Raw genomic sequence first — 20,402 nt, forward strand, 5'->3', positions numbered from 1 at the left:
CAGCAGTTTTCGCTTACAGCCATACCACCTTGGTCACGCCCGATAGTGGTACAGTCCAAGAGCTAAAGAAGTAATTCTGTGTTTAAAACTGGAAAACTACGTATATTTTTGGTTATAGTTAAGAATAATATTGAGCATCAAAGGTAGAAGATAATTTAAGTTGACAGTGTTCCCCCGACAGCTTTTGCTGTTAGGGGGACCAGCGTTTCCAAGTTGTTCTCTGCAATGGCGGCAGAAAGCATGGCAGCAAACAAAGAAATCTAAATGAAAGATGGACAAATGGCAAAAGGAAAGGATATTGGAAATGGCGACGAGAAAGGATATCATTCTAACAAACGGACGGGAGATGATCAACAAGAGAGAAGAAATAACAGAAGAGAGGTATGTGAAGAGCAGCGCACAGAGAAATATTCCAAAGAGCTGACTGTGGAAGTTGAGGTAGCAGGAGCTGCAAACATTTCCATGATGGATTTATTGAGAGAGGTGAAGAAGGTGTGTGGAGAAGTTGTTGGATGCAGAGTGAGAGGAGAAAGAGCTTATGAACTGACAATGAAATATGAAGGGGCAAAGAAGAAACTAATGGACGGTGTAAGGGTGAAGGGGGCAATAGTACATGCCAGAAGCATTATAAATAATGAAATGGTTGTGTCATTTATTACATTTATTCATTTAGCTGACGCTTTTATCCAAAGCGACTTACAATTGCTATATATGTCAGAGGTCACACGCCTCTGGAGCAACTAGGGGTTACGTGTCTTGGTCAGGGACACATTGGTGTCTCACAGTGGATTCGAACCCGGGTCTCTCACACCAAAGGCATGTGTCTTATCCACTGCGCCATCACCACCCCGGTGGTGCCTTATTAACCTGCCAGTTTATCTTGAGGATGGGAAAATATTGGAAAAGCTGGAAGAGTGGGGGGTACAACCCCTGTCTGCTATCAAGCGCCGGGTGTGGCCGGGAACAAATATGGTGGATGGCACAAGATTCTTAAAAGTGAGATTTACAGATGAAGTGCGCACACTGCCTTATTCGACCAGATTCGACACAATGAGAGGAGCGGAATACTTCCGTGTAATACATGATAGACAAGTACGTGTCTGTAGATTGTGCATAAAACCGGGACATTTGTTCAAGGAATGCCCAGAGTTCAAATGTTTTGCATGTGGAAAGGTGGGGCACTATGCGAGGGAGTGCGGAGAGCGGGGAGCAAGAGAGACGGGAGAGGAAGGGGAACAACAGGACGATGACGAGAGGAGGGAAGAGGATCAACCAGAGAACCAAAACATGGAGTGCGGGGATGGTTTCGAAGGTGCATATGGTGGAGGAGAGAGCGCTGATGGACAAGATAAAATGAAATGGGGATGGAGAGTTGAGACAACAAGCGAGGAGACTGATGATGAAGAAAGGATGGAAGAGGGAGAGAACGATGAGTACGGGGAGGAAGAAGAGGATGGCAAGCAAGCAACGCCTGGGAGGGAGAAGAAAGTAGAGCAAGAAGCAGAACCCCATGAGAATAAAAGTGGACAAGACCAAGAGACAGGTTTGCGAAATAGGCAGATGAATGCCCAAAGACAGAATGGCAAAAGAAAGGCGGAAAGAGACAAAGACGGGAATGAACAGATAAAGGAGCCGCGCTCTGGTACGTGAACTTTATGTGCTGATGGTATCAGAAGTTTTGTTTAAGTCTTTTTATTTTTTATTTTTGTTGTATGATTGCTGTTACTTCGGTAAATACAAATGGACTGAGGAATATGACCAAGTTGAAGGAGGTAAAATTCACTTATCGGAGTGATATTATTTGTATTCAAGAAACTAATTGGGATGAAGATAAAGTTAAAGAAGTAAGGGAAGTATTGAAGGGTGATATTTACTATAATAATGGTGCAAGAAACGCGAGGGGAGTAGCGGTGCTGATTAAAAAAGATAAGATTGAAAATGTAAGGCAGGTGTACAGAGACCAGGTAGGTAGAATTTTAGTATTAGAGTTTGAATATAAAGGTATTGAATTTAGATTAATAAATATATATGTTCCCAATGTAGAATGTGATAAGAGATCTTGCATAGAGGAGCTAAGGGGGCTAATCCTGGGAAGGTGTATAATAGTGGGTGATTTTAATACCAAATGTAGTAGATTAGATGTCGGGAAAGGGGGGAGTTTCAGGTGGGAAAAGTCAAGAATAATGTTGATGGAAGTGATGAAAGATAAAGCATTGATAGATGTATGGAGATATGAGAACCCAGAGAAGAGAGAGTTTACAAGGAGGCAGATGAAAGATGGAAAGTTAAAACAGAGTAAGATTGATCTTGTGTTGGTACAAGGTGACACTATGAACTATATAGATGAAGTAAGACATCAGGGGAATCATTTTAGTGATCATGATGCTGTTAGATTTGGAATTAAAGTAGGGAAAAGAGAAGTGAGCGGGGGGATGTGGATATTAAATGCAGGATACATTGGGGAGGAAGGGTATAGACAGCAGATAAAATAATTGTTTGTTCAAGAAAACCAGTGGTTGGAAGAAATTCTGAAGAGGGATGAATTAAATGATGAGATTGGAAAGAGATGGGAAGAGACAAAGGATAAAATAAAAACTTTAAGTATAAGGTATAGTAAAGGAAGGAAAAAAAATATGATGAAAGAAGAAAGGGAGCTCAGAGAGAAAGTAAGGATAGAGCTTAGTAAGGCTGATGATGAAGAAGGATATAGTATGGAAAAGTATGTAGAGGCGAAAATGCAGTTGGAGAGGTATGAGAAGGAAAAATGCAGAGGGGCAATTTTAAGAAGCAAGGTGAAATATGCACTCGAAGGAGAGAAGTGCACGGGATATTTCCTAGGGTTGGAGAAAAGAAGGCAGAGTAAGACATACATCCATGAAATACATTCAAAAAAGAAAGAGATAATTACAGACTATGTGGAGATTTTAGAGAGGGTACAAGAGTTTTACAGTGAGTTATATAAGAGAGGATGTGTAGATGAGGCAAGCATAGATGAAGTATTTAAGTGTGTTGAGAGTAAACTCGGAGAAGAAGATATGAGATGGTGTGATAGAGAGATAGAGGAAGAAGAAGTTATAGCTGCAATAGATGGTTTAAAAAGCGGGAGAAGCCCTGGGAGTGATGGGATAGGGGCAGAATGGTATAAAGTTTACAAAAATGAAGTAGCACATATACTAGTAGAGGTATATAAGGAAATTGAAAGAAAGGAAGTAATCCAGGGTAAAATGGTAGAAGGAGTGATTACATTGGTCTTTAAAAAAGGAAATAAATTAGATCTCGAAAATTATAGACCGATTAGTTTACTAAACACAGATTACAAGATACTAACCAAAATTCTAGCAAACAGGATGAAAAAAGTAATAGGAGATATAGTCCAGCCAACACAAAGCTACAGTATACCAGGAAGAGACATAGCTGATACGATCGCAACAATCAGAGATGTAATTGAGTATATGAAAAAAGATGGAAAAGGTGGGATAGTGGTGGGGATAGACTGGAATAAGGCATTCGATAGAGTTGAGCACAATTTTTTATTTAAGGTTCTAGAAAAGTTTGGTTTTGGGGAAAGAATGGTGGGATGGGTAAGGAGATTGTATGGTAGTGCCAGAAGTTGTATAAAAGTGAATGGCATCTTAACTGACACATTTGAGGTGGGAAGATCAGTGCGACAAGGATGCCCCTTATCAGCGTTGTTATATGCTATCTCTGTAGAACCCCTGGCCTTATTAATTAAGGCAGATAAAACCATAAAAGGAATTGAGTTGCCATTTGGAGGGAAATGCGTAATAAACCAGTACGCCGATGATACGACAGTAACAGTAAGAGAGATAAGCAGTGTAAAGAAAGTCTTGGAGTTGGTGGAAAAGTATGGAATGGCATCTGGTGCGAAGATAAACAGAGATAAATCAGAAATAATGTACATAGGAGAAGTAGAAAGTACTGATGTAGGCTTGAGAGTGGAGGAAAAGTATATGAAGGTTTTAGGTATATATTTGGGGGTAGATTCTAATGACGCGAGAGATGTAACATGGACTGGGGTAATAAACAGGAAAAGAACAGTCTGCACAGCATGGAGAGGTTAAAAGGGAAAATAATAGTGGTTAATAATCTCATGCTATCTGTTTGTGTATATACAATGAGTGTAATTGAAATGCCTGAGTGGGTGATGAACGAGTTAAACAAAATTGTATGTGACTTTATATGGGAAGGGAAGGGAGTTAAAATTGCACAAAAAACATTGGTTGGGAGGAAAGGAGAGGGTGGATTAAAACTGATTGATTTAAGAACAAAAAAGTGTGCAATAAGAATAAAAACTGTTAGAAAATATATGGAAAGAAGATGGGATTATGGTTGGAGGGAGTTTTTGAAGAAATATATCGATGACGTGGGGGGAATAGGAGAGTATGGGTGGCTTATGGGATTTAAGCAATCAATGACGGAAAGAATACCTGGTTTGTACAGAGAGGTGATAGAGGCATGGAGACAATTATTGCCGAAAATAGAGTATGAATGCACAGAGGTGCAAGAATTTATAAATTTGCCACTGTTTTTAAATGAGAAATTTAAACACAACGGTAGAACGATAAATGAGCCCAAATTTATAGAGGCCGGAATAAGGCAAGTAAAGGACATCATATATGAAGTTATTCCGGGGTTCCTAAGAAAGAACTGCATATATGACTCAGTATGTGAGTTGGAAGGAATGGAAAGTAGAGAAAAGGTGAATAGAATATACGTAAGAATCAAAGCAAGTATGCCAGCAAAGTGGGTGAATATTATAGAGGGTAGTTGTGTAAAGAAAAAGCAACAAGATTTACCTGAGGTGTACATAATAAAAGGCGAGGAGAGATATAGTATAAAAAGCATAAGTGTGAAGAAAGTATATGACTTGTTAATAATAGATCAAATTAAGGAGCCAGCATCTGAAAAAGTTTGGAGTAGAGTATTTGAAGATTTGGATGTAAAGAAAATTTGGTCAAATCTAGATATAAAATACATCACTATAGAATGCGAAAACAATGATTTCTTAATTAGGCACAATAGGATTTATACCAACATGGTATTAAATCAAATAAATAGAAATATCAATGCGATGTGTGATGTATGTAACGCTGATAATGAGAGTTTTCTGCATTATTTTCTAGAATGTGATGAACTAAAGGATTTTTTTGTTTTTTTTAAAAAGTCTGTTAAAAAAGAACTGTTTTGATGAGGTGGATTTGGAAAAAGATTGGAAAAAAATATTTTTATTTGGAGTGTTTTTGAAAAAGAAGTCAAAAGACTTTTGGTTTATCAACTACGTGTTAAGCCATGCCAGGCTAGCGGTGGTGTATAGACGGAATTATGCACACTTTGAAGGAAGAAAAATAAAAATTAAAGACTTGTTCAAAGCAATAGTGAATAGTGAAGATGTTGAAATGTGTTGTACATATGGAGAAACCGAGGTGAAAGACTTCTTTATAAACGGTAATAAGTTCATTAAAGAGGGAGAGAGAAAAGAGATTTTGTTCAATTGGTAACAAATGTTGTGTTTAAAAGAGAGAATAATAATTATAATAATGTTTTGAGTGATAAATGATGTAAAAAATTGATTAGAAAATGTATGAATTTCAATAAAAAGATTTAAAAAAAGGTCACGCCCGATCTCATCTGATCTCGGAAGCTAAGCAGGGTCGGGCCTGGTTAGTACTTGGATGGGAGACCGCCTGGGAATACCAGGTGCTGTAAGCTTTTTTGATTTAAAAAAAAAAAAAAAAGTCCCTGAGCTTCTTCAGAAAGCCTTTAAAAGTCTCTGAGATTCTTCAGAGAGCATGAAAGAGTTTGAGTTTTTTCAAAAGTTCTTAGTTTTCTTCATTAATGGTCTAACCTTTTAAATAGCCCAATTTTGGCAGCAGTTTTCGCTTACGGCCATACCACCTTGGTCACGCCCGATCTCGTTTGATCTCGGAAGCTAAGCAAGGTCGGGCCTGGTTAGTACTTGGATGGGAGACCGCCTGGGAATACCAGGTGCTGTAAGCTTTTTTGATAAAAAAAAAAAAAAGAGTCCCTGAGCTTCTTCAGAAAGCCTTTAAAAGTCTCTGAGATTCTTCAGAGAGCATGAAAGAGTTTGAGTTTTTTCAAAAGTTCTTCTTAGTTTAAAAAAAAGACCTACTGAGCTTCTTCAGAAAGCCTTTAAAAGTCTCTGAGATTCTTCAGAGAGCATGAAAGAGTTTGAGTTTTTTCAAAAGTTCTTCTTAGTTTAAAAAAAAAGACTTACTGAGCTTCTTCAGAAAGCCTTTAAAAGTCTCTGAGATTCTTCAGAGAGCATGAAAGAGTTTGAGTTTTTTCAAAAGTTCTTCTTAGTTAAAAAAAAACAACTTACTGAGCTTCTTCAGAAAGCCTTTAAAAGTCTCTGAGATTCTTCAGAGAGCATGAAAGAGTTTGAGTTTTTTCAAAAGTTCTTCTTAGTTTTCTTCATTAATGGTGTAACCTTTTAAATAGCCCAATTTTGGCAGCAGTTTTCGCTTACGGCCATACCACCTTTGTCACGCCCGATCTCGTCTGATCTCGGAAGCTAAGCAGGGTCGGGCCTGGTTAGTACTTGGATGGGAGACCGCCTGGGAATACCAGGTGCTGTAAGCATTTTTGATGTATATAAAAAAAAAAAAAAAGAGTCCCTGAGCTTCTTCAGAAAGCCTTTAAAAGTCTCTGAGAGAGCATGAAAGAGTTTGAGTTTTTTCAAAAGTTCTTCTTAGTTTAAAAAAAAGACCTACTGAGCTTCTTCAGAAAGCCTTTAAAAGTCTCTGAGATTCTTCAGAGAGCATGAAAGAGTTTGAGTTTTTTCAAAAGTTCTTCTTAGTTTAAAAAAAAGACTTACTGAGCTTCTTCAGAAAGCCTTTAAAAGTCTCTGAGATTCTTCAGAGAGCATGAAAGAGTTTGAGTTTTTTCAAAAGTTCTTCTTAGTTTAAAAAAAGACTTACTGAGCTTCTTCAGAAAGCCTTTAAAAGTCTGAGATTCTTCAGAGAGCATGAAAGAGATTGAGTTTTTTCAAAATTTCTTCTTAGTTTAAAAAAAAGACCTACTGAGCTTCTTCAGAAAGCCTTTAAAAGTCTCTGAGATTCTTCAGAGAGCATGAAAGAGTTTGAGTTTTTTCAAAAGTTCTTCTTAGTTTTCTTCATTAATGGTCTAACCTTTTAAATAGCCCAATTTTGGCAGCAGTTTTGGCTTACGGCCATACCACCTTGGTCACGCCCGATCTCGTCTGATCTCGGAAGATAAGCAGTGTCGGGCCTGGTTAGTACTTGGATGGGAGACCGCCTGGGAATACCAGGTGCTGTAAGCTTTTTTGATTTAAAAAAAAAAAAAAAAAGAGTCCCTGAGCTTCTTCAGAAAGCCTTTAAAAGTCTGAGATTCTTCAGAGGGCAAGAAAGAGTTTGAGTTTTTTCAAAATTTCTTCTTAGTTTAAAAAAAAAGACTTACTGAGCTTCTTCAGAAAGCCTTTAAAAGTCTCTGAGATTCTTCAGAGAGCATGAAAGAGTTTGAGTTTTTTCAAAAGTTCTTCTTAGTTTTCTTCATTAATGGTCTAACCTTTTAAATAGCCCAATTTTGGCAGCAGTTTTCGCTTACGGCCATACCACCTTGGTCACGCCCGATCTCGTCTGATCTCGGAAGCTAAGCAGGGTCGGGCCTGGTTAGTACTTGGATGGGAGACCGCCTGGGAATACCAGGTGGTGTAAGCTATTTTGATTTAAACAAAAAAAGAGTCCCTGAGCTTCTTCAGAAAGCCTTTAAAAGTCTCTGAGATTCTTCAGAGAGCATGAAAGAGTTTGAGTTTTTTCAAAAGTTCTTCTTAGTTTTCTTCATTAATGGTCTAACCTTTTAAATAGCCCAATTTTGGCAGCAGTTTTCGCTTACGGCCATACCACCTTGGAGCACTGTTGAGCAACCAGGAAGTGGTGTGTCTGCAAAACCAAGAGGCTCTCTGATTTTTTGTTTGTTTTATGGTTTTTTTGTTTAAAAGTTTGTGTTAGTTTTTTTGTAGTATAGTTTTGTTTTTTTGTTTTAAACCACAAACCAGCAGCTGCGTGCTGCCTGGGGAGTGGTTTTTGTTTTGTTTTTTTTCGTTAGAATGAGTGATACGGACAGACTACTCGGCATCAACACGGAAATGGCGGCAGAAACAGAAATGGCAAAAGAACAAAGGACTGAATTAAGACAACGAGAAAAGATCATAAGCAACACCAAAAGACTATACAAGAAGGAGGCAACAATAACTATTGATGTGAGTGAAACAAGAGATGGCAATGGAGAGAATATCATCAAAGCAATAACAAAGAAAATCGGTGTGGAAGGAATTTTGGCAGTGCGCCCAAAACAACAGAAACAATATGAGGTAACAATGGAAAATGAGGATTTATGTGATGAACTGTTAAACGGACTGGAGATTAATGGACAAATGTGTGAAGTGAAGAAGTTGGAAGACAGGGAGTATGTAGTATCGTTTATGCATCTACCCGTTTATCTGGAGGACGAGGAAATCATAACAAAACTGGAGGGGTGGGGAGTTATCCCCGTCTCAACTGTAAAGAGGAGATACTATCCAGGCACGGGCATTGAAGATGGCACAAGGTTCATTAAGGCAAAATTCCCAAGAGAGGTGGCGTCACTTCCATACAGTACGCGGTTTGAGACAGCAGAGGGAACTCAGCATTTTCGGGTGATACACAATAAGCAGGTTAAAACCTGCCGGTTGTGTATGAGCCCGGAGCATATCCTGAAAGACTGTCCAGATTTCAAGTGTCGCAAATGTGAGGAGCATGGCCACTTTGCACGGGAATGCAATGCAGTGAAGTGCCCAGACTGTTTTAAAAAACTAAACAAATGTGAATGCTGGATGCAGAACAACGAGGAAGAGGAGGAGCAACAAGTGAACGGGCAGATGCATAACGATACTACAGAAACTCAAGAAACAAACAAAAAGGAAGAACAGTACGAGACAACAGGAGGAGAGAAACAAGGGACTAGTAAAGAACAAGAAAATGAGGAGCAACAGGAAGTAGGAGATCAAGAGGAAAGAATGGAGGAAGATGAATCAACAGAAGAAACAATATCAAGGGGAGAAGAACTGAATGAAGTAAAACTGGCACGAGATGAAGGAAAGAAGAACCAAACGGAGGCACAAAATGACAGAGAACTGGGAATAATGCCACGAAGAAAACAACAGAAGGTAACACCTAATTTAGAACTGGCAAAAAGAAAAAGACTTAAACAATTAGATAATACGGTTGAGGGGTTGAGAAGGGAAGACGGAGAAGATAATCAAGAATGAACGTTTTTAATTATTTATTTTTGTACAGTATGGTTTTAAATTTGGTATGTTGGAATGCAAGAGGATTAATCGGTAAAAGGAAATTTGAAATGTTAAATGAACTATGTAAAAAACAAGATGTGATAATTTTACAAGAAACATAATGGAAAGAAGAAATGATAGAGGATGTGAAAAATAGATGGAAAGGGCAAATATTTTATAATAATGGTGATGGAAGGTTGGGAAGAGGGGTAGCAATTTTAATAAGAGAAAATGTTGAAATTAATTCATGTGAAGTATATAATGACAAAAAAGGCAAATGTAATGGGATTAAAATTACACAAGGTGATAATGAATTTGTGATAATTAACTTGCATGCACCTACGCATGAGGGAGAAAAAAGGGAATTTTTTGAGGGAATTAGGATTTTAACAAAGAAATGGAATAATTTAATTTTAGTTGGGGATTTTAATACAGTATTTAGTAAGATTGACATGGCGGATGGGATGGTTTTTAAAACAGATGTGGGAAGGAAAGCGTTAAAAGAGATGATGGAGGAGAGAAATTTGATTGATGTCTGGAGAGATGAAAATGAAAGAAAAAGAGACTTTTCCAGAAGACAATTAGTAGGGAATTTCATGTGTCAGACAAGAATAGATTTTATTTTGAGTGTAAGGGAAATGGAATGTTTTCTGGAGGAAATTTGTTATAAGGATACCAGCTTGAGTGATCATAAGATGCTTTTATGGAAAATTGATTTTAGTAGAGAAAAAAAAGGGCCTGGTGTGTGGATTTTAAATTCAGGAATACTGGCAAATGAAAGTTACAGAATAGGAATTGAAGGAATATTAGAAAAAGAGAAAGAGGATGGAATGTACTTTGAAGATAAAAGATTGTGGTGGCAAAATGTAAAATATGAAATAAAGAAATATTCTATGAATTACAGTAAACTGGTACAGAGGGTCAAAAAAGCAAAAGAGGTAAAAATAAGGGCAAAGCTAAGAGACGAGACAAATAAAAGTAAAGTACAGATAGAACAGATAATACGGTGGGAAGAAGAGCTAAGGAAATTTGAGGAAGAAAAGTGTAAAGGAGCAATATTAAGAAGTAAGGTAAAATATACAATTGAAGGAGAGAAATGTACAAAATTTTTCTTTGGTTTAGAAAAAACAGAAGAAAAGCGGAACTGATAAAAGAATTACAAAATAAAAAAGGAGAAATAGTGAAGGACATAAAAGGGATTTTAAAAGAAGTAAAAGAGTATTATGGAAAACTTTTTGGAACAAAAGGAATAGATGAAAAAGAGAAAAACCTATTACTAGAGTGTGTTACGGCTACAGTAAGTAAAGAGGATAAGGAAGAATGTGAAAAAGAAATTAGCAAAGAGGAAATTATACAAGCTATAAATAGTTTAAAAGGAAGGAAAAGCCCAGGGACGGATGGGATAGTAAATTAATTCTATAAAGTTTTTAAAGAGAGAATAAGTGAAATTTTACAAGAAGTATATCAGGAGATTTTTAAGAAAGGGGAAATTGACCAGAGGATGAGTATGGGATTGATGAAATTGATTTATAAAAGGAAAGGAAGTAAAAATATTTTAAGTAATTTTAGGCCAATAACAATGTTAAATACAGATTTGAAAATACTAGCTAAGGTTCTTGCAAACAGACTTAAAAATGTTTTACCAACAGTTATAATGACTAACCAAGCGTATGGGGTGAGAGGGAGAGATATTGCAGATATTACAGGTGGTATAAGAGACATAATAAGTTATTTAAATGAAACGCAGGAGGATGGATATGTTGTTAATTTAGATTTTGAAAAGGCTTTTGATAGGGTAGAACATGGGTTTTTATTTTCAATTTTAGAACATTTTGGGTTTGGGAAAAATTTTAATGATTGGATAAAGATTTTATATAAAAATGTAATGACAAGAGTAAAGTGTAATGGGTTTTTAACTGAACCTTTTAGAATAACCAGGTCTATTAGACAAGGATGTCCACTTTCTGCACAGCTGTATACTTTGGTAGCAGAACCTATAGGATTAATGATTAAAAAAGATAAATGTATAAAAGGTATTAGAATAGAAGAAGGCAAAGAAGAAAAAAGGATATTTCAGTATGCAGATGACACAACGTTGTTTTTAAAAGATTTAGAAAGTGTGAAGGAAGTAATGAGAAAAGTAGAGAGATATGGAAAAGGAACATGAGCAAGAGTGAATGAAGAAAAGACAGTGTACATGAGGTTTGGAAGGGTACCAAATTTGGTTGGGGTTGTACATTTTGAGGAAGTAAAAGAAACAAAAATTTTGGGGGTGACTTTAGGGAAAGATGAGAAGGGGGCAAGAGAAAGAATGTTTGAAATGATGGTGGGAGAAATGGAGAGGAGATTAATTTTCTGGAGGGGAAGGATGTTAAGTTTGAAAGGGAAAATTTTAGTGGTAAATGCATTAATGTTATCTAAAATGTGGTATAATTTTAACTGTTAGTGCAACACCAAGATGGGTGGAAATGAGACTGAAAAGATGCGTGACAGAATTCGTTTGGGAGAAAAAAACCCCAAGAGTTGCATATAACACTTTGATTGGACAGACAGATAAAGGAGGGATGGGGTTAGCTGATGTAGAACTAAAGAAGAAAAGTATGAGGATCAAAGTGGTGAAAAAATATATAGATGAAGAGGAAAAGGGGGAATGGAAAGAAACAATGAAATATTTTTTGAACAAATGTGGGGAGGTGAAATTGGGGGATAGTGTTTTATGGATGAAAATGAAGGAGTGGATGTTTAAAGGAGTACCAGAATTTTATAAGGAAGTTTTAAAAGCTTGGGGTTTTTTCCTCTCTAAGGTGGATTTTAAGCCAGCGGGGAGAGAAGAGATTTTAAACCAACCATTGTTTTTTAATAAAAATATTGTGAATAATGGGAAGGAAATGTTTTTTAAAAAATGGTGGGCGGTTGGAATTTCAAGAGTAAGAGATATATTGTATGAAATAAGGGACGGATTTTTACCAATGCAAGTGATCATTGATGAGTTAGAGGAGGCAAAGGAAGAGTATGATATAAGTTGTGTAAAGAAACAATATGAAGAGATGAAAAATGCAATACCTAATGAGTGGCTGAATAAAATACAGAGTGGGGAGAAAAGAAAGAAGGGAGAATTGAAATGTTTTTTTATAAATCAAGGTAAAAGAATGGAGTTAAAATTGGGGAATATGAAAATGTTTTATCATGTTTTTATGGAAGAGGCTTTTAAAAAGCCGAATTCAAATGAGATGTGGTTGAGACATTTTAATGGTTTGAGTGAGAAAGAAAGATGTGTGGATTCTATATAAAAATATGGTGAAAGACTATATGTTAACACTCTATAACTATTGGAGATTGGAGGGAAAAGAAGAAGTGTTTTTTAAAATGTACACAAATGAAGTGGGAAATATATTTAAGAAATATAAAATAGAACTAGACATATAAAGGAGGCAAAGAATTTAAGATCTGTTTGGGGAAAACTGTAACAAATATTTCTGAGATCAAGTTGTTTTTAATGAGAATTGTCTGTATTTGTGCACTTTGTTCTGTATTGTTTTAAGAATTTTTAATAAAAAAAAAAAGTTAGTAATTGGATGGGAGACCGCCTGGGAATACCAGGTGCTGTAAGCTTTTTTTATTTAAACAAAAAAAGAGTCCCTGAGCTTCTTCAGAAAGCCTTTAAAAGTCTCTGAGATTCTTCAGAGAGCATGATAGAGTTTGAGTTTTTTCAAAAGTTCTTCTTAGTTTTCTTCATTAATGGTCTAACCTTTTAAATAGCCCAATTTTGGCAGCAGTTTTCGCTTACGGCCAAACCACCTTGGTCACGCCCGATCTCGTCTGATCTCGGAAGCTAAGCAGGGTCGGGCCTGGTTAGTACTTGGATGGGAGACCGCCTGGGAATACCAGGTGCTGTAAGCTTTTTTGATTTAAACAAAAAAAGAGTCCCTGAGCTTCTTCAGAAAGCCTTTAAAAGTCTCTGAGATTCTTCAGAGAGCATGAAAGAGTTTGAGTTTTTTCAAAAGTTCTTCTTAGTTTTCTTCATTAATGGTCTAACCTTTTAAATAGCCCAATTTTGGCAGCAGTTTTCGCTTACGGCCATACCACCTTGGTCACGCCTGATCTCGTCTGATCTCGGAAGCTAAGCAGGGTCGGGCCTGGTTAGTATTTGGATGGGAGACCACCTGGGAATACCAGGTGCTGTAAGCTTTTTTGATTTAAACAAAAAAAAAGAGTCCCTGAGCTTCTTCAGAAAGCCTTTAAAAGTCTCTGAGATTCTTCAGAGAGCATGAAAGAGTTTGAGTTTTTTCAAAAGTTCTTCTTAGTTTTCTTCATTAATGGTCTAACCTTTTAAATAGCCCAATTTTGGCAGCAGTTTTCGCTTACGGCCATACCACCTTGGGCACGCCCGATTGGTACGTTCCAGGAAGTGTTTGGTCTCAGTGGGGTGGAAGAGGTTCACCCAAAAGTTTTGTGTTTTGTTTTGCGGTTTTGTGTATGCTAAATAAGTGTTTTTGTTTAAGTTTTTCGTATTAGTTTTTGTATTTGTCCTCCCAACAGCTTAGCTGATTGGGAGGGATTGAGTTTTTTTTTTTGGAGAAATGGACGGACAAACGGCTATGGATAAGGACTTGGCACGAGAAACACGTCGGAGAAAGGAAAATGGACTGGACAAAGGACAACGAGAAAAGGATTACCCTGAAAAGAGAAACAGAAGAAACTACACGAAGGACGCAACGATTGTGATTGATTTGATGGAGGTACAGGACGGGAAGGCGGAGGATATTATAAAAGCATTGACGGAGAAGGTGGATGTGACGAATATACTAGCGATAAGACCAAAAATGATGAAGGAATATGAAATTACATTTGAGAAAGAGGAAGATATTGAGAAGCTGGATGATGGACTGATAATAAAAGGAAAGATGTGTGAAATTAAAAAATTGAATAATAAGGACTTGGTTGTCTCTTTCATGCATCTGCCTGCTTATCTGGAGGATGACGTAATCCTGCAAAAGCTGGAAGGATGGGGGGTAACTCCCATTTCACAGATTAAGGTACATGAGAGTACGCTTCCCGAAAGAAGTGCATTCTTTGCCCTACAGCATGAAAGTGGAAACGGAAGAGGGTCCTCAGTATTTCAGAGTGATACATAGCCAGCAGATGAGAACCTGCAGGTTGTGTATGAGCACTGAACATATGATGAAGGACTGTCCGGAATTCAAATGCTTTAAATGCGAGGAAAAGGGCCACTTCGCGAGGGACTGCAAAGCGGAGAGGTGCCTGGGCTGCAAGCTTGTGTTGAGCAGGTGTGAGTGCGACGACGGAGACCAACAACAGGAGGAAGAACTGATGAGCGGGCAGATGCATGAGGCAGACAGAGAGGAGAAGCAACGCGAGGGCATGGAAGGAACGCCAAGAGAGGAGATTGTAAGCGCGGATGTTGAGGGCATAACGGAACGGAGTGGACTAACGATAGACAATGAGGAAACGGAGGAACGAATGGAAGTAACTGGGACTTTGCAAACTGAACTGGAAAAGTTAGAGGAGCAAGATCAAGTCACAGAGAAAGAAAAAAGGGACAAAGGAAGTGAAAACATGGACGACGGTGGTACAAAGGGAATAACAAGTAAAAGAAGAAGGACAAGTAAGGTAATTCCAAATTTAGATAAAGCAAGGAAAAAAGTTTCTTTTGAAAAAAGTGATGAGAAACAGGACTGTGGAGAAAATGTAAAAGAAGGAGAGGAAATGAACTGAAAGAATGGGGATTTTTAATTTTTTTATCTTTTATTTTATTGTGCTGAGTATTGTGACTTTTAATGCAAGAGGGTTAATGAACTGTGTGAAATTTGAAAAAGTGAAGGAAATGTGCAAAGAAGAGGATATAATTTTATTGCAAGAGACAAACTGGAAAGATAATGCAATGGAGGATTTTAAAAGAAAATGGGAAGGGGAATTATTTTTTAATAATAAAGAAGGGAAAGGAGGTGGAGTGGCAGTGTTAATAAGAAAAGACAGAGGTATTAAGGCAAAATTGATATATAAGGACATAAAAGGGAAATGCATGGCTGTAGAAATTAAGATAGAAGAAGAAGATTTTATTTTGATAAACGTACATGCTCCAAATGACCAAATGGAAAAGAAAATGTATTTTAATGATATATCTAGAGTAATGAAAGAATGGAAGAAGGTAATAATTGGGGGAGATTTTAACACTGTTTTTAGTAAAATGGACATGGTGAATGGAATGATTTTTAAGTCGGATGTGGGTAGAAAAGAGTTAAAGTTATTGATGGGAGGAAAAAATATGATGGACGTGTGGAGGGAGAGGAATGAAAAAAAGAAGGAATTTACAAGAAGGCAGCTGGTGGGGAATTTTATGTGTCAAACCAGAATAGATTACTTTTTAAACACCAGGAATTTAGAACATTTTATTGATGGGATTTTTTATAAAGAAACCACTTTAAGTGATCACAAAATGGTATTAATGAGACTAGATTTTAAAAGAGAAAGGAAGGGACCAGGGGTTTGGATTTTAAACACTGATGTCTTAAAGGAAGAGCATTTTAAAAAAGGGATAGAAAACATTTTAGATGAAGGAAAAAAAGACTTTATGTACATAGAAGATAAAAGACAATGGTGGGAAAACATGAAATATGAAATTAAGAAATACACAATAAACTACTGTAAGTTGTTACAAAAGGTGAAAAGAACAGAGGAGGAAGAAATAAGAGAAACGCTAAGAAAAGAGTTAAACAAAAATGAAGTAAACGTGCAAAGAGTACTTGAAGTGGAGGACAAATTGAAGAAAATAGAAGAGAAGAAATACAAGGGGGCGATGTTAAGAAGTAAAGCAAAATGTACGGTGCAAGGGGAGAAATGTAACAAATTCTTTTTTAATCTTGAGAAAAGCAAGGGGAGGGCAGAAATAATTAAGGAAATTAAGAATAAAGAAGGACAAGCGGTTTTAAACACAGAAGGAATTTTAAAAGAAATAAGCCAGTTTTATGAAGAACTTTTTAAATCAGAAGGAGGAGATGAAGAAAAAAGGATTTTTTTAATTAAACAGATAACAAAAAAAGTCAGTGAGACAGATAAGGGGGTTTGTGAAAGAGAAATAACAACAGAAGAAATTATACAGGCCATAAATCAGTTAGGAGTAAAGAAAAGCCCAGGAATAGATGGAATTGGAAATGAGTTTTATAAGATTTTTAAGGAAAAAATGAGCATAATTTTAAAAGAAATCTATGGAGAAATTTTTAAAAAAGAAAGAGTACACCCAAGAATGGGACTGGGATTAATGAAAATCATTTATAAGAGAAAAGGAGACAAAACGGAATTGAAGAATTATAGGCCTATCACAATGTTAAACACAGATTTAAAAATTTTAGCCAAAGTTTTAGCAAACAGATTAAAAGAGATAATGCCGGATATAATTGAAACTAACCAGGCTTACGGAGTTAAGGGGAGGGACATTGCGGATATCACAAGCAGTATAAGAGATATAGTGGGATATATAAAAGAAAAAGGAAAGAGCGCATATGTAATAAGTATGGACTTTGAGAAGGCTTTTGACAGAGTGGAACGAGGGTTTTTAATGGGAATTTTAAAACAATTTGGGTTTGGAGAGAATTTTATCAAATGGATTTCAGTTTTATACAGTGATATTTTAACTAAAGTAAAATGTAATGGTTTTTTAACGCAACCTTTTAAAGTTTTAAGATCAATCAGACAAGGATGTCCACTGTCCGCACAGTTATATTCTTTGGTGGCAGAACCTTTAGGGCTTTTAATAAATAGAGACAAAGAGATAAAAGGGATACAATTTGAAGGAAGAAAAGAATTAACTCCAATTTTTCAATATGCAGATGATACGACAGTTGTGGTGGAAAATAGGGACAAACAAAAGAAGTGATGAGAAAAATAAAATGTTATTGCGAAGGCTCAGGGGCAAAAATAAATGAGGAAAAAACAATATATATGAAGTTTGGAAGGACAGAGAGTTTAACAGATGTTTTTAAATTTAAGGAAGTACAAGAGATGAAGATTTTAGGGGCAATTGTAGCAAAAAATTAGAAGGAAGCTATTGATAATATGTGGGAAGAGACATTGGGAGAAATGGAAAGAAGATTGATTTTTTGGAGAAATAGATTTTTAAGTTTGAAAGGGAAAATTTTAACTGTAAACAGTTTAATGTTATCAAAGATGTAGTATAAATTGCAAGTAATGTCATTACCAAACTGGGCTTTTAAGAGAATAAAAACGATTGTTTTAGAATATTTATGGGATAAAAAGCCTTCAAGGGTAGCGTATTATACGCTAATAGGAAAACCGGAGGAGGGAGGGATGGGACTGGTGGATGTGGAACTGAAAATGAAAAGCATGAGGGTAAAAGTGGTAAAGAAGTACTTGGATGATAATAATAGAGCTGATTGGAAGGAATTGATGGTATTTTATTTAAATAAATGTGGGAATTTTAACCTGGGGGAAAACACTTTATGGATGAAGATAAAAGCTGGGATGATGGAGGGAATTCCACAATTTTATAAAGAGGTTTTAAATGCTTGGAGGCTTTTTTTGACAGAGGTGGATTTTAATTCAGAAGGGAGGGAAATGATTTTAAATCAACCTTTGTTTTTAAATGACAAAATAAAGATAAATGAGCGTGATATCTATTTTAAGAAATGGATGCAAGCAGGCATTGTAAAAGTGAGGGATATTTTATGGGAGTGGAAGGAGGGATTTTTACCACTACAAGTGATAAAGGATGCGATGGAGGAGGAAAAGGAAGACTATAATGTGATCAGTTTAAAAAAACAATATGAAGATGTTAAAAAAGCAATCCCAGGTCAATGGTTAGAGGAGGTCAACAATAATGATGGAAAAGAAAACAAAATGACGGTGTATCTAAAATGTAAAGACAAGAAGGTGGATTTTAATATGGGAACTGTGAAAATGTTTTATGAGTTTTTTAGAAACAGAGTTTTTAAAAAACCAGGGGCTAATGAGGTTTGGTTAAGGAATTTGAATGGAATTGAAGAAAAAGATGTCTGGAAAAACAGAGCATGGAGTTGGTTAGATGTAGGTTTGGAATGTTTGGATTATTTTATTAGACAAAATGTGATATATACTGAAATGAGATTGTGTATAATGAAAAAAGAAAGTAATGCACAATGTAAAGTATGTAAGAAGGAAGATGAAGGGATTTTACACTTGTTTTTATATTGTGAAAAGCTTAATTTTTTTTTTAATGAACTGAAAGATTTTATAAAAGAATTAAGAGGAAAAGAAGTGGTTGCTGAATGGGATACATGTTTTATGTTGGGAATGGCAGAATTTTTTTTTGCTTACTACTGGCGAAGAAAGCAATATGGAAAAGAAGGAACATAGCAAAAAACAGAGATGTTGTTTTAGATCTATGGGGGCTTTTTAAACCGATGGTAGATGATTATGTGGAAATATTGTACAATTATTTTAAAATGGAGAGCAAAATGGCGGAATTTTATGGAATTTTTAACAAGGATGTCATGTCTGTTTTTAAACAAAAACACTTTTACTTGCCAAAGTATTGAACAAGATGGAAATGTATAAATATATAATGATGTGTTTTATGTAAAGCAATGATACAAAATTTAATAAAAAAAATAAAATAAAAAAAGTCACGCCCAAAAAAAAAAAAAAAAAAAAAAAAAAAAAGTCACGCCCGATCTCGTCTGATCTCGGAAGCTAAGCAGGGTCGGGCCTGGTTAGTACTTGGATGGGAGACTATGGCGTTATTTTTTAGTCAAAAGTTATGAGCGTGTAAGACATGCTCACGAGCACATTATGTTATTTCACACGCGCAAAAATGAACCTTCAGCTGGCATGATAAAAGTACTCGCGCACAAATTCAACAACCGAGAGGTGTACAGGTAGCTGCGAGCGAGCGCCTGGCATACTCTCATAGGTTAACTCTGCTTGTACAGTGGAATCCTGCTGGCGCGCAGCGGGCTTCTGCTCGCGGAGTGCTGTTTTGCTCGCGCAGTGGATTTCTGCTCGCTCAGCTGATTTCTGCTCCCTCGAGTCTACATGACTTTTGACAATTTGGGGGTGGAAACCAAGGAGGGCACTGACCCTCATATGATTGGTCACTTTCATCGTAATCGCAACCACAGGGACATCTTTGTACCTTGATGGACAGCTCTCATTACAGGAAGTCTGAGTCAAAGGATCTGACGGAGATTTTTTTTTTAGTTTTTTTTTTAATGAATTTAAACTTTATATAAAATCCTTAAAAACTTTGAAAGGTCCTAAAGCAAAAAAAATATATGATACCCTAAAACACTTCCCAACTAAGATAAATGGAAAACAAAGACTGAATTCTCCCCTTATGTCATGTTATATTATAATTCCTTACCGTTTATTTATTAAAATGTTTATTTTGCTTACAAATATCCTTATTTTTGTACTAAGACTACATTTATATTCTTGTTGTATGAAGAGCTGCTCCCTCTGATTATATTGTCCTTGTATCCTATTCTAAAGAAAAGGAAGTTATGCAGCCATGTTTGTCTGTAAATCTTGATATTTCAATAAAAAAAAAAAACTCCGTCAGATACTTTGACTCCGTGCTTCCTGTAATGAGAGCTGTCAATCAAGGTACAAGGATGTCCCTGTGGTTGTGATTACGATGAATGTGACCAATCATAAGAGGGTCAGTGCCTTCCTTGGTTTCCGCCCCCAAATTGTCAAAAGTCATGTAGACTCGAGGGAGCAGAAATCAGCTGAGCGAGCAGAAATCCACTTCGCGAGCAAAACAGCACTCCGCGAGCAGAAGCCCGCTGCACGCGAGCAGGATTCCACTGTACAAGCAGAGTTAACCTATGAGAGTATGCCAGGCGCTCGCTCGCAGCTTCCCATACACCTCTCGGTTGTTGAATTTGTGCTTGAGTACTTATATCATGCCAGCTGAAGGTTCATTTTTGCGCGTGTGAAATAACATAATGTGTTCGTGAGCATGTCTTACACGCTCGTAACTTTTGACTAAAAAATAACGCCATAGGAGACCGCATGGGAATACCAGGTGCTGTAAGCTTTTTTGATTTAAACAAAAAAA

General features: G+C 36.6%; 6 non-coding genes across 6 annotated transcripts; all 6 read left to right on the top strand.

The window, feature by feature from the left end:
* The first annotated feature begins 5,899 nt into the window (after nt 1-5,899).
* Nucleotides 5,900-6,018, top strand: LOC143739598 (5S ribosomal RNA). The gene has a single exon (XR_013204325.1). It is a non-coding gene; the product is annotated as a 5S ribosomal RNA (ribosomal RNA).
* A 484-nt stretch (nt 6,019-6,502) lies between these two features.
* LOC143739947 (5S ribosomal RNA) lies at nt 6,503-6,621 on the top strand. The gene has a single exon (XR_013204656.1). It is a non-coding gene; the product is annotated as a 5S ribosomal RNA (ribosomal RNA).
* A 581-nt stretch (nt 6,622-7,202) lies between these two features.
* LOC143739977 (5S ribosomal RNA) lies at nt 7,203-7,321 on the top strand. Its single transcript, XR_013204686.1, has one exon. It is a non-coding gene; the product is annotated as a 5S ribosomal RNA (ribosomal RNA).
* A 278-nt stretch (nt 7,322-7,599) lies between these two features.
* On the top strand, nt 7,600-7,718 carry LOC143739973 (5S ribosomal RNA). Its single transcript, XR_013204682.1, has one exon. It is a non-coding gene; the product is annotated as a 5S ribosomal RNA (ribosomal RNA).
* Nucleotides 7,719-13,109: 5,391 nt separating this feature from the next.
* LOC143739946 (5S ribosomal RNA) lies at nt 13,110-13,228 on the top strand. The gene has a single exon (XR_013204655.1). It is a non-coding gene; the product is annotated as a 5S ribosomal RNA (ribosomal RNA).
* A 169-nt stretch (nt 13,229-13,397) lies between these two features.
* Nucleotides 13,398-13,516, top strand: LOC143739980 (5S ribosomal RNA). The gene has a single exon (XR_013204689.1). It is a non-coding gene; the product is annotated as a 5S ribosomal RNA (ribosomal RNA).
* The last annotated feature ends 6,886 nt before the right edge of the window (nt 13,517-20,402 follow it).

The sequence above is a fragment of the Siphateles boraxobius genome, unplaced genomic scaffold, assembly GCF_051911475.1.
Source record: "Siphateles boraxobius isolate OS27281-9 unplaced genomic scaffold, OSU_SipBor_1 160, whole genome shotgun sequence".
Lineage (NCBI taxonomy): Eukaryota > Metazoa > Chordata > Actinopteri > Cypriniformes > Leuciscidae > Siphateles > Siphateles boraxobius.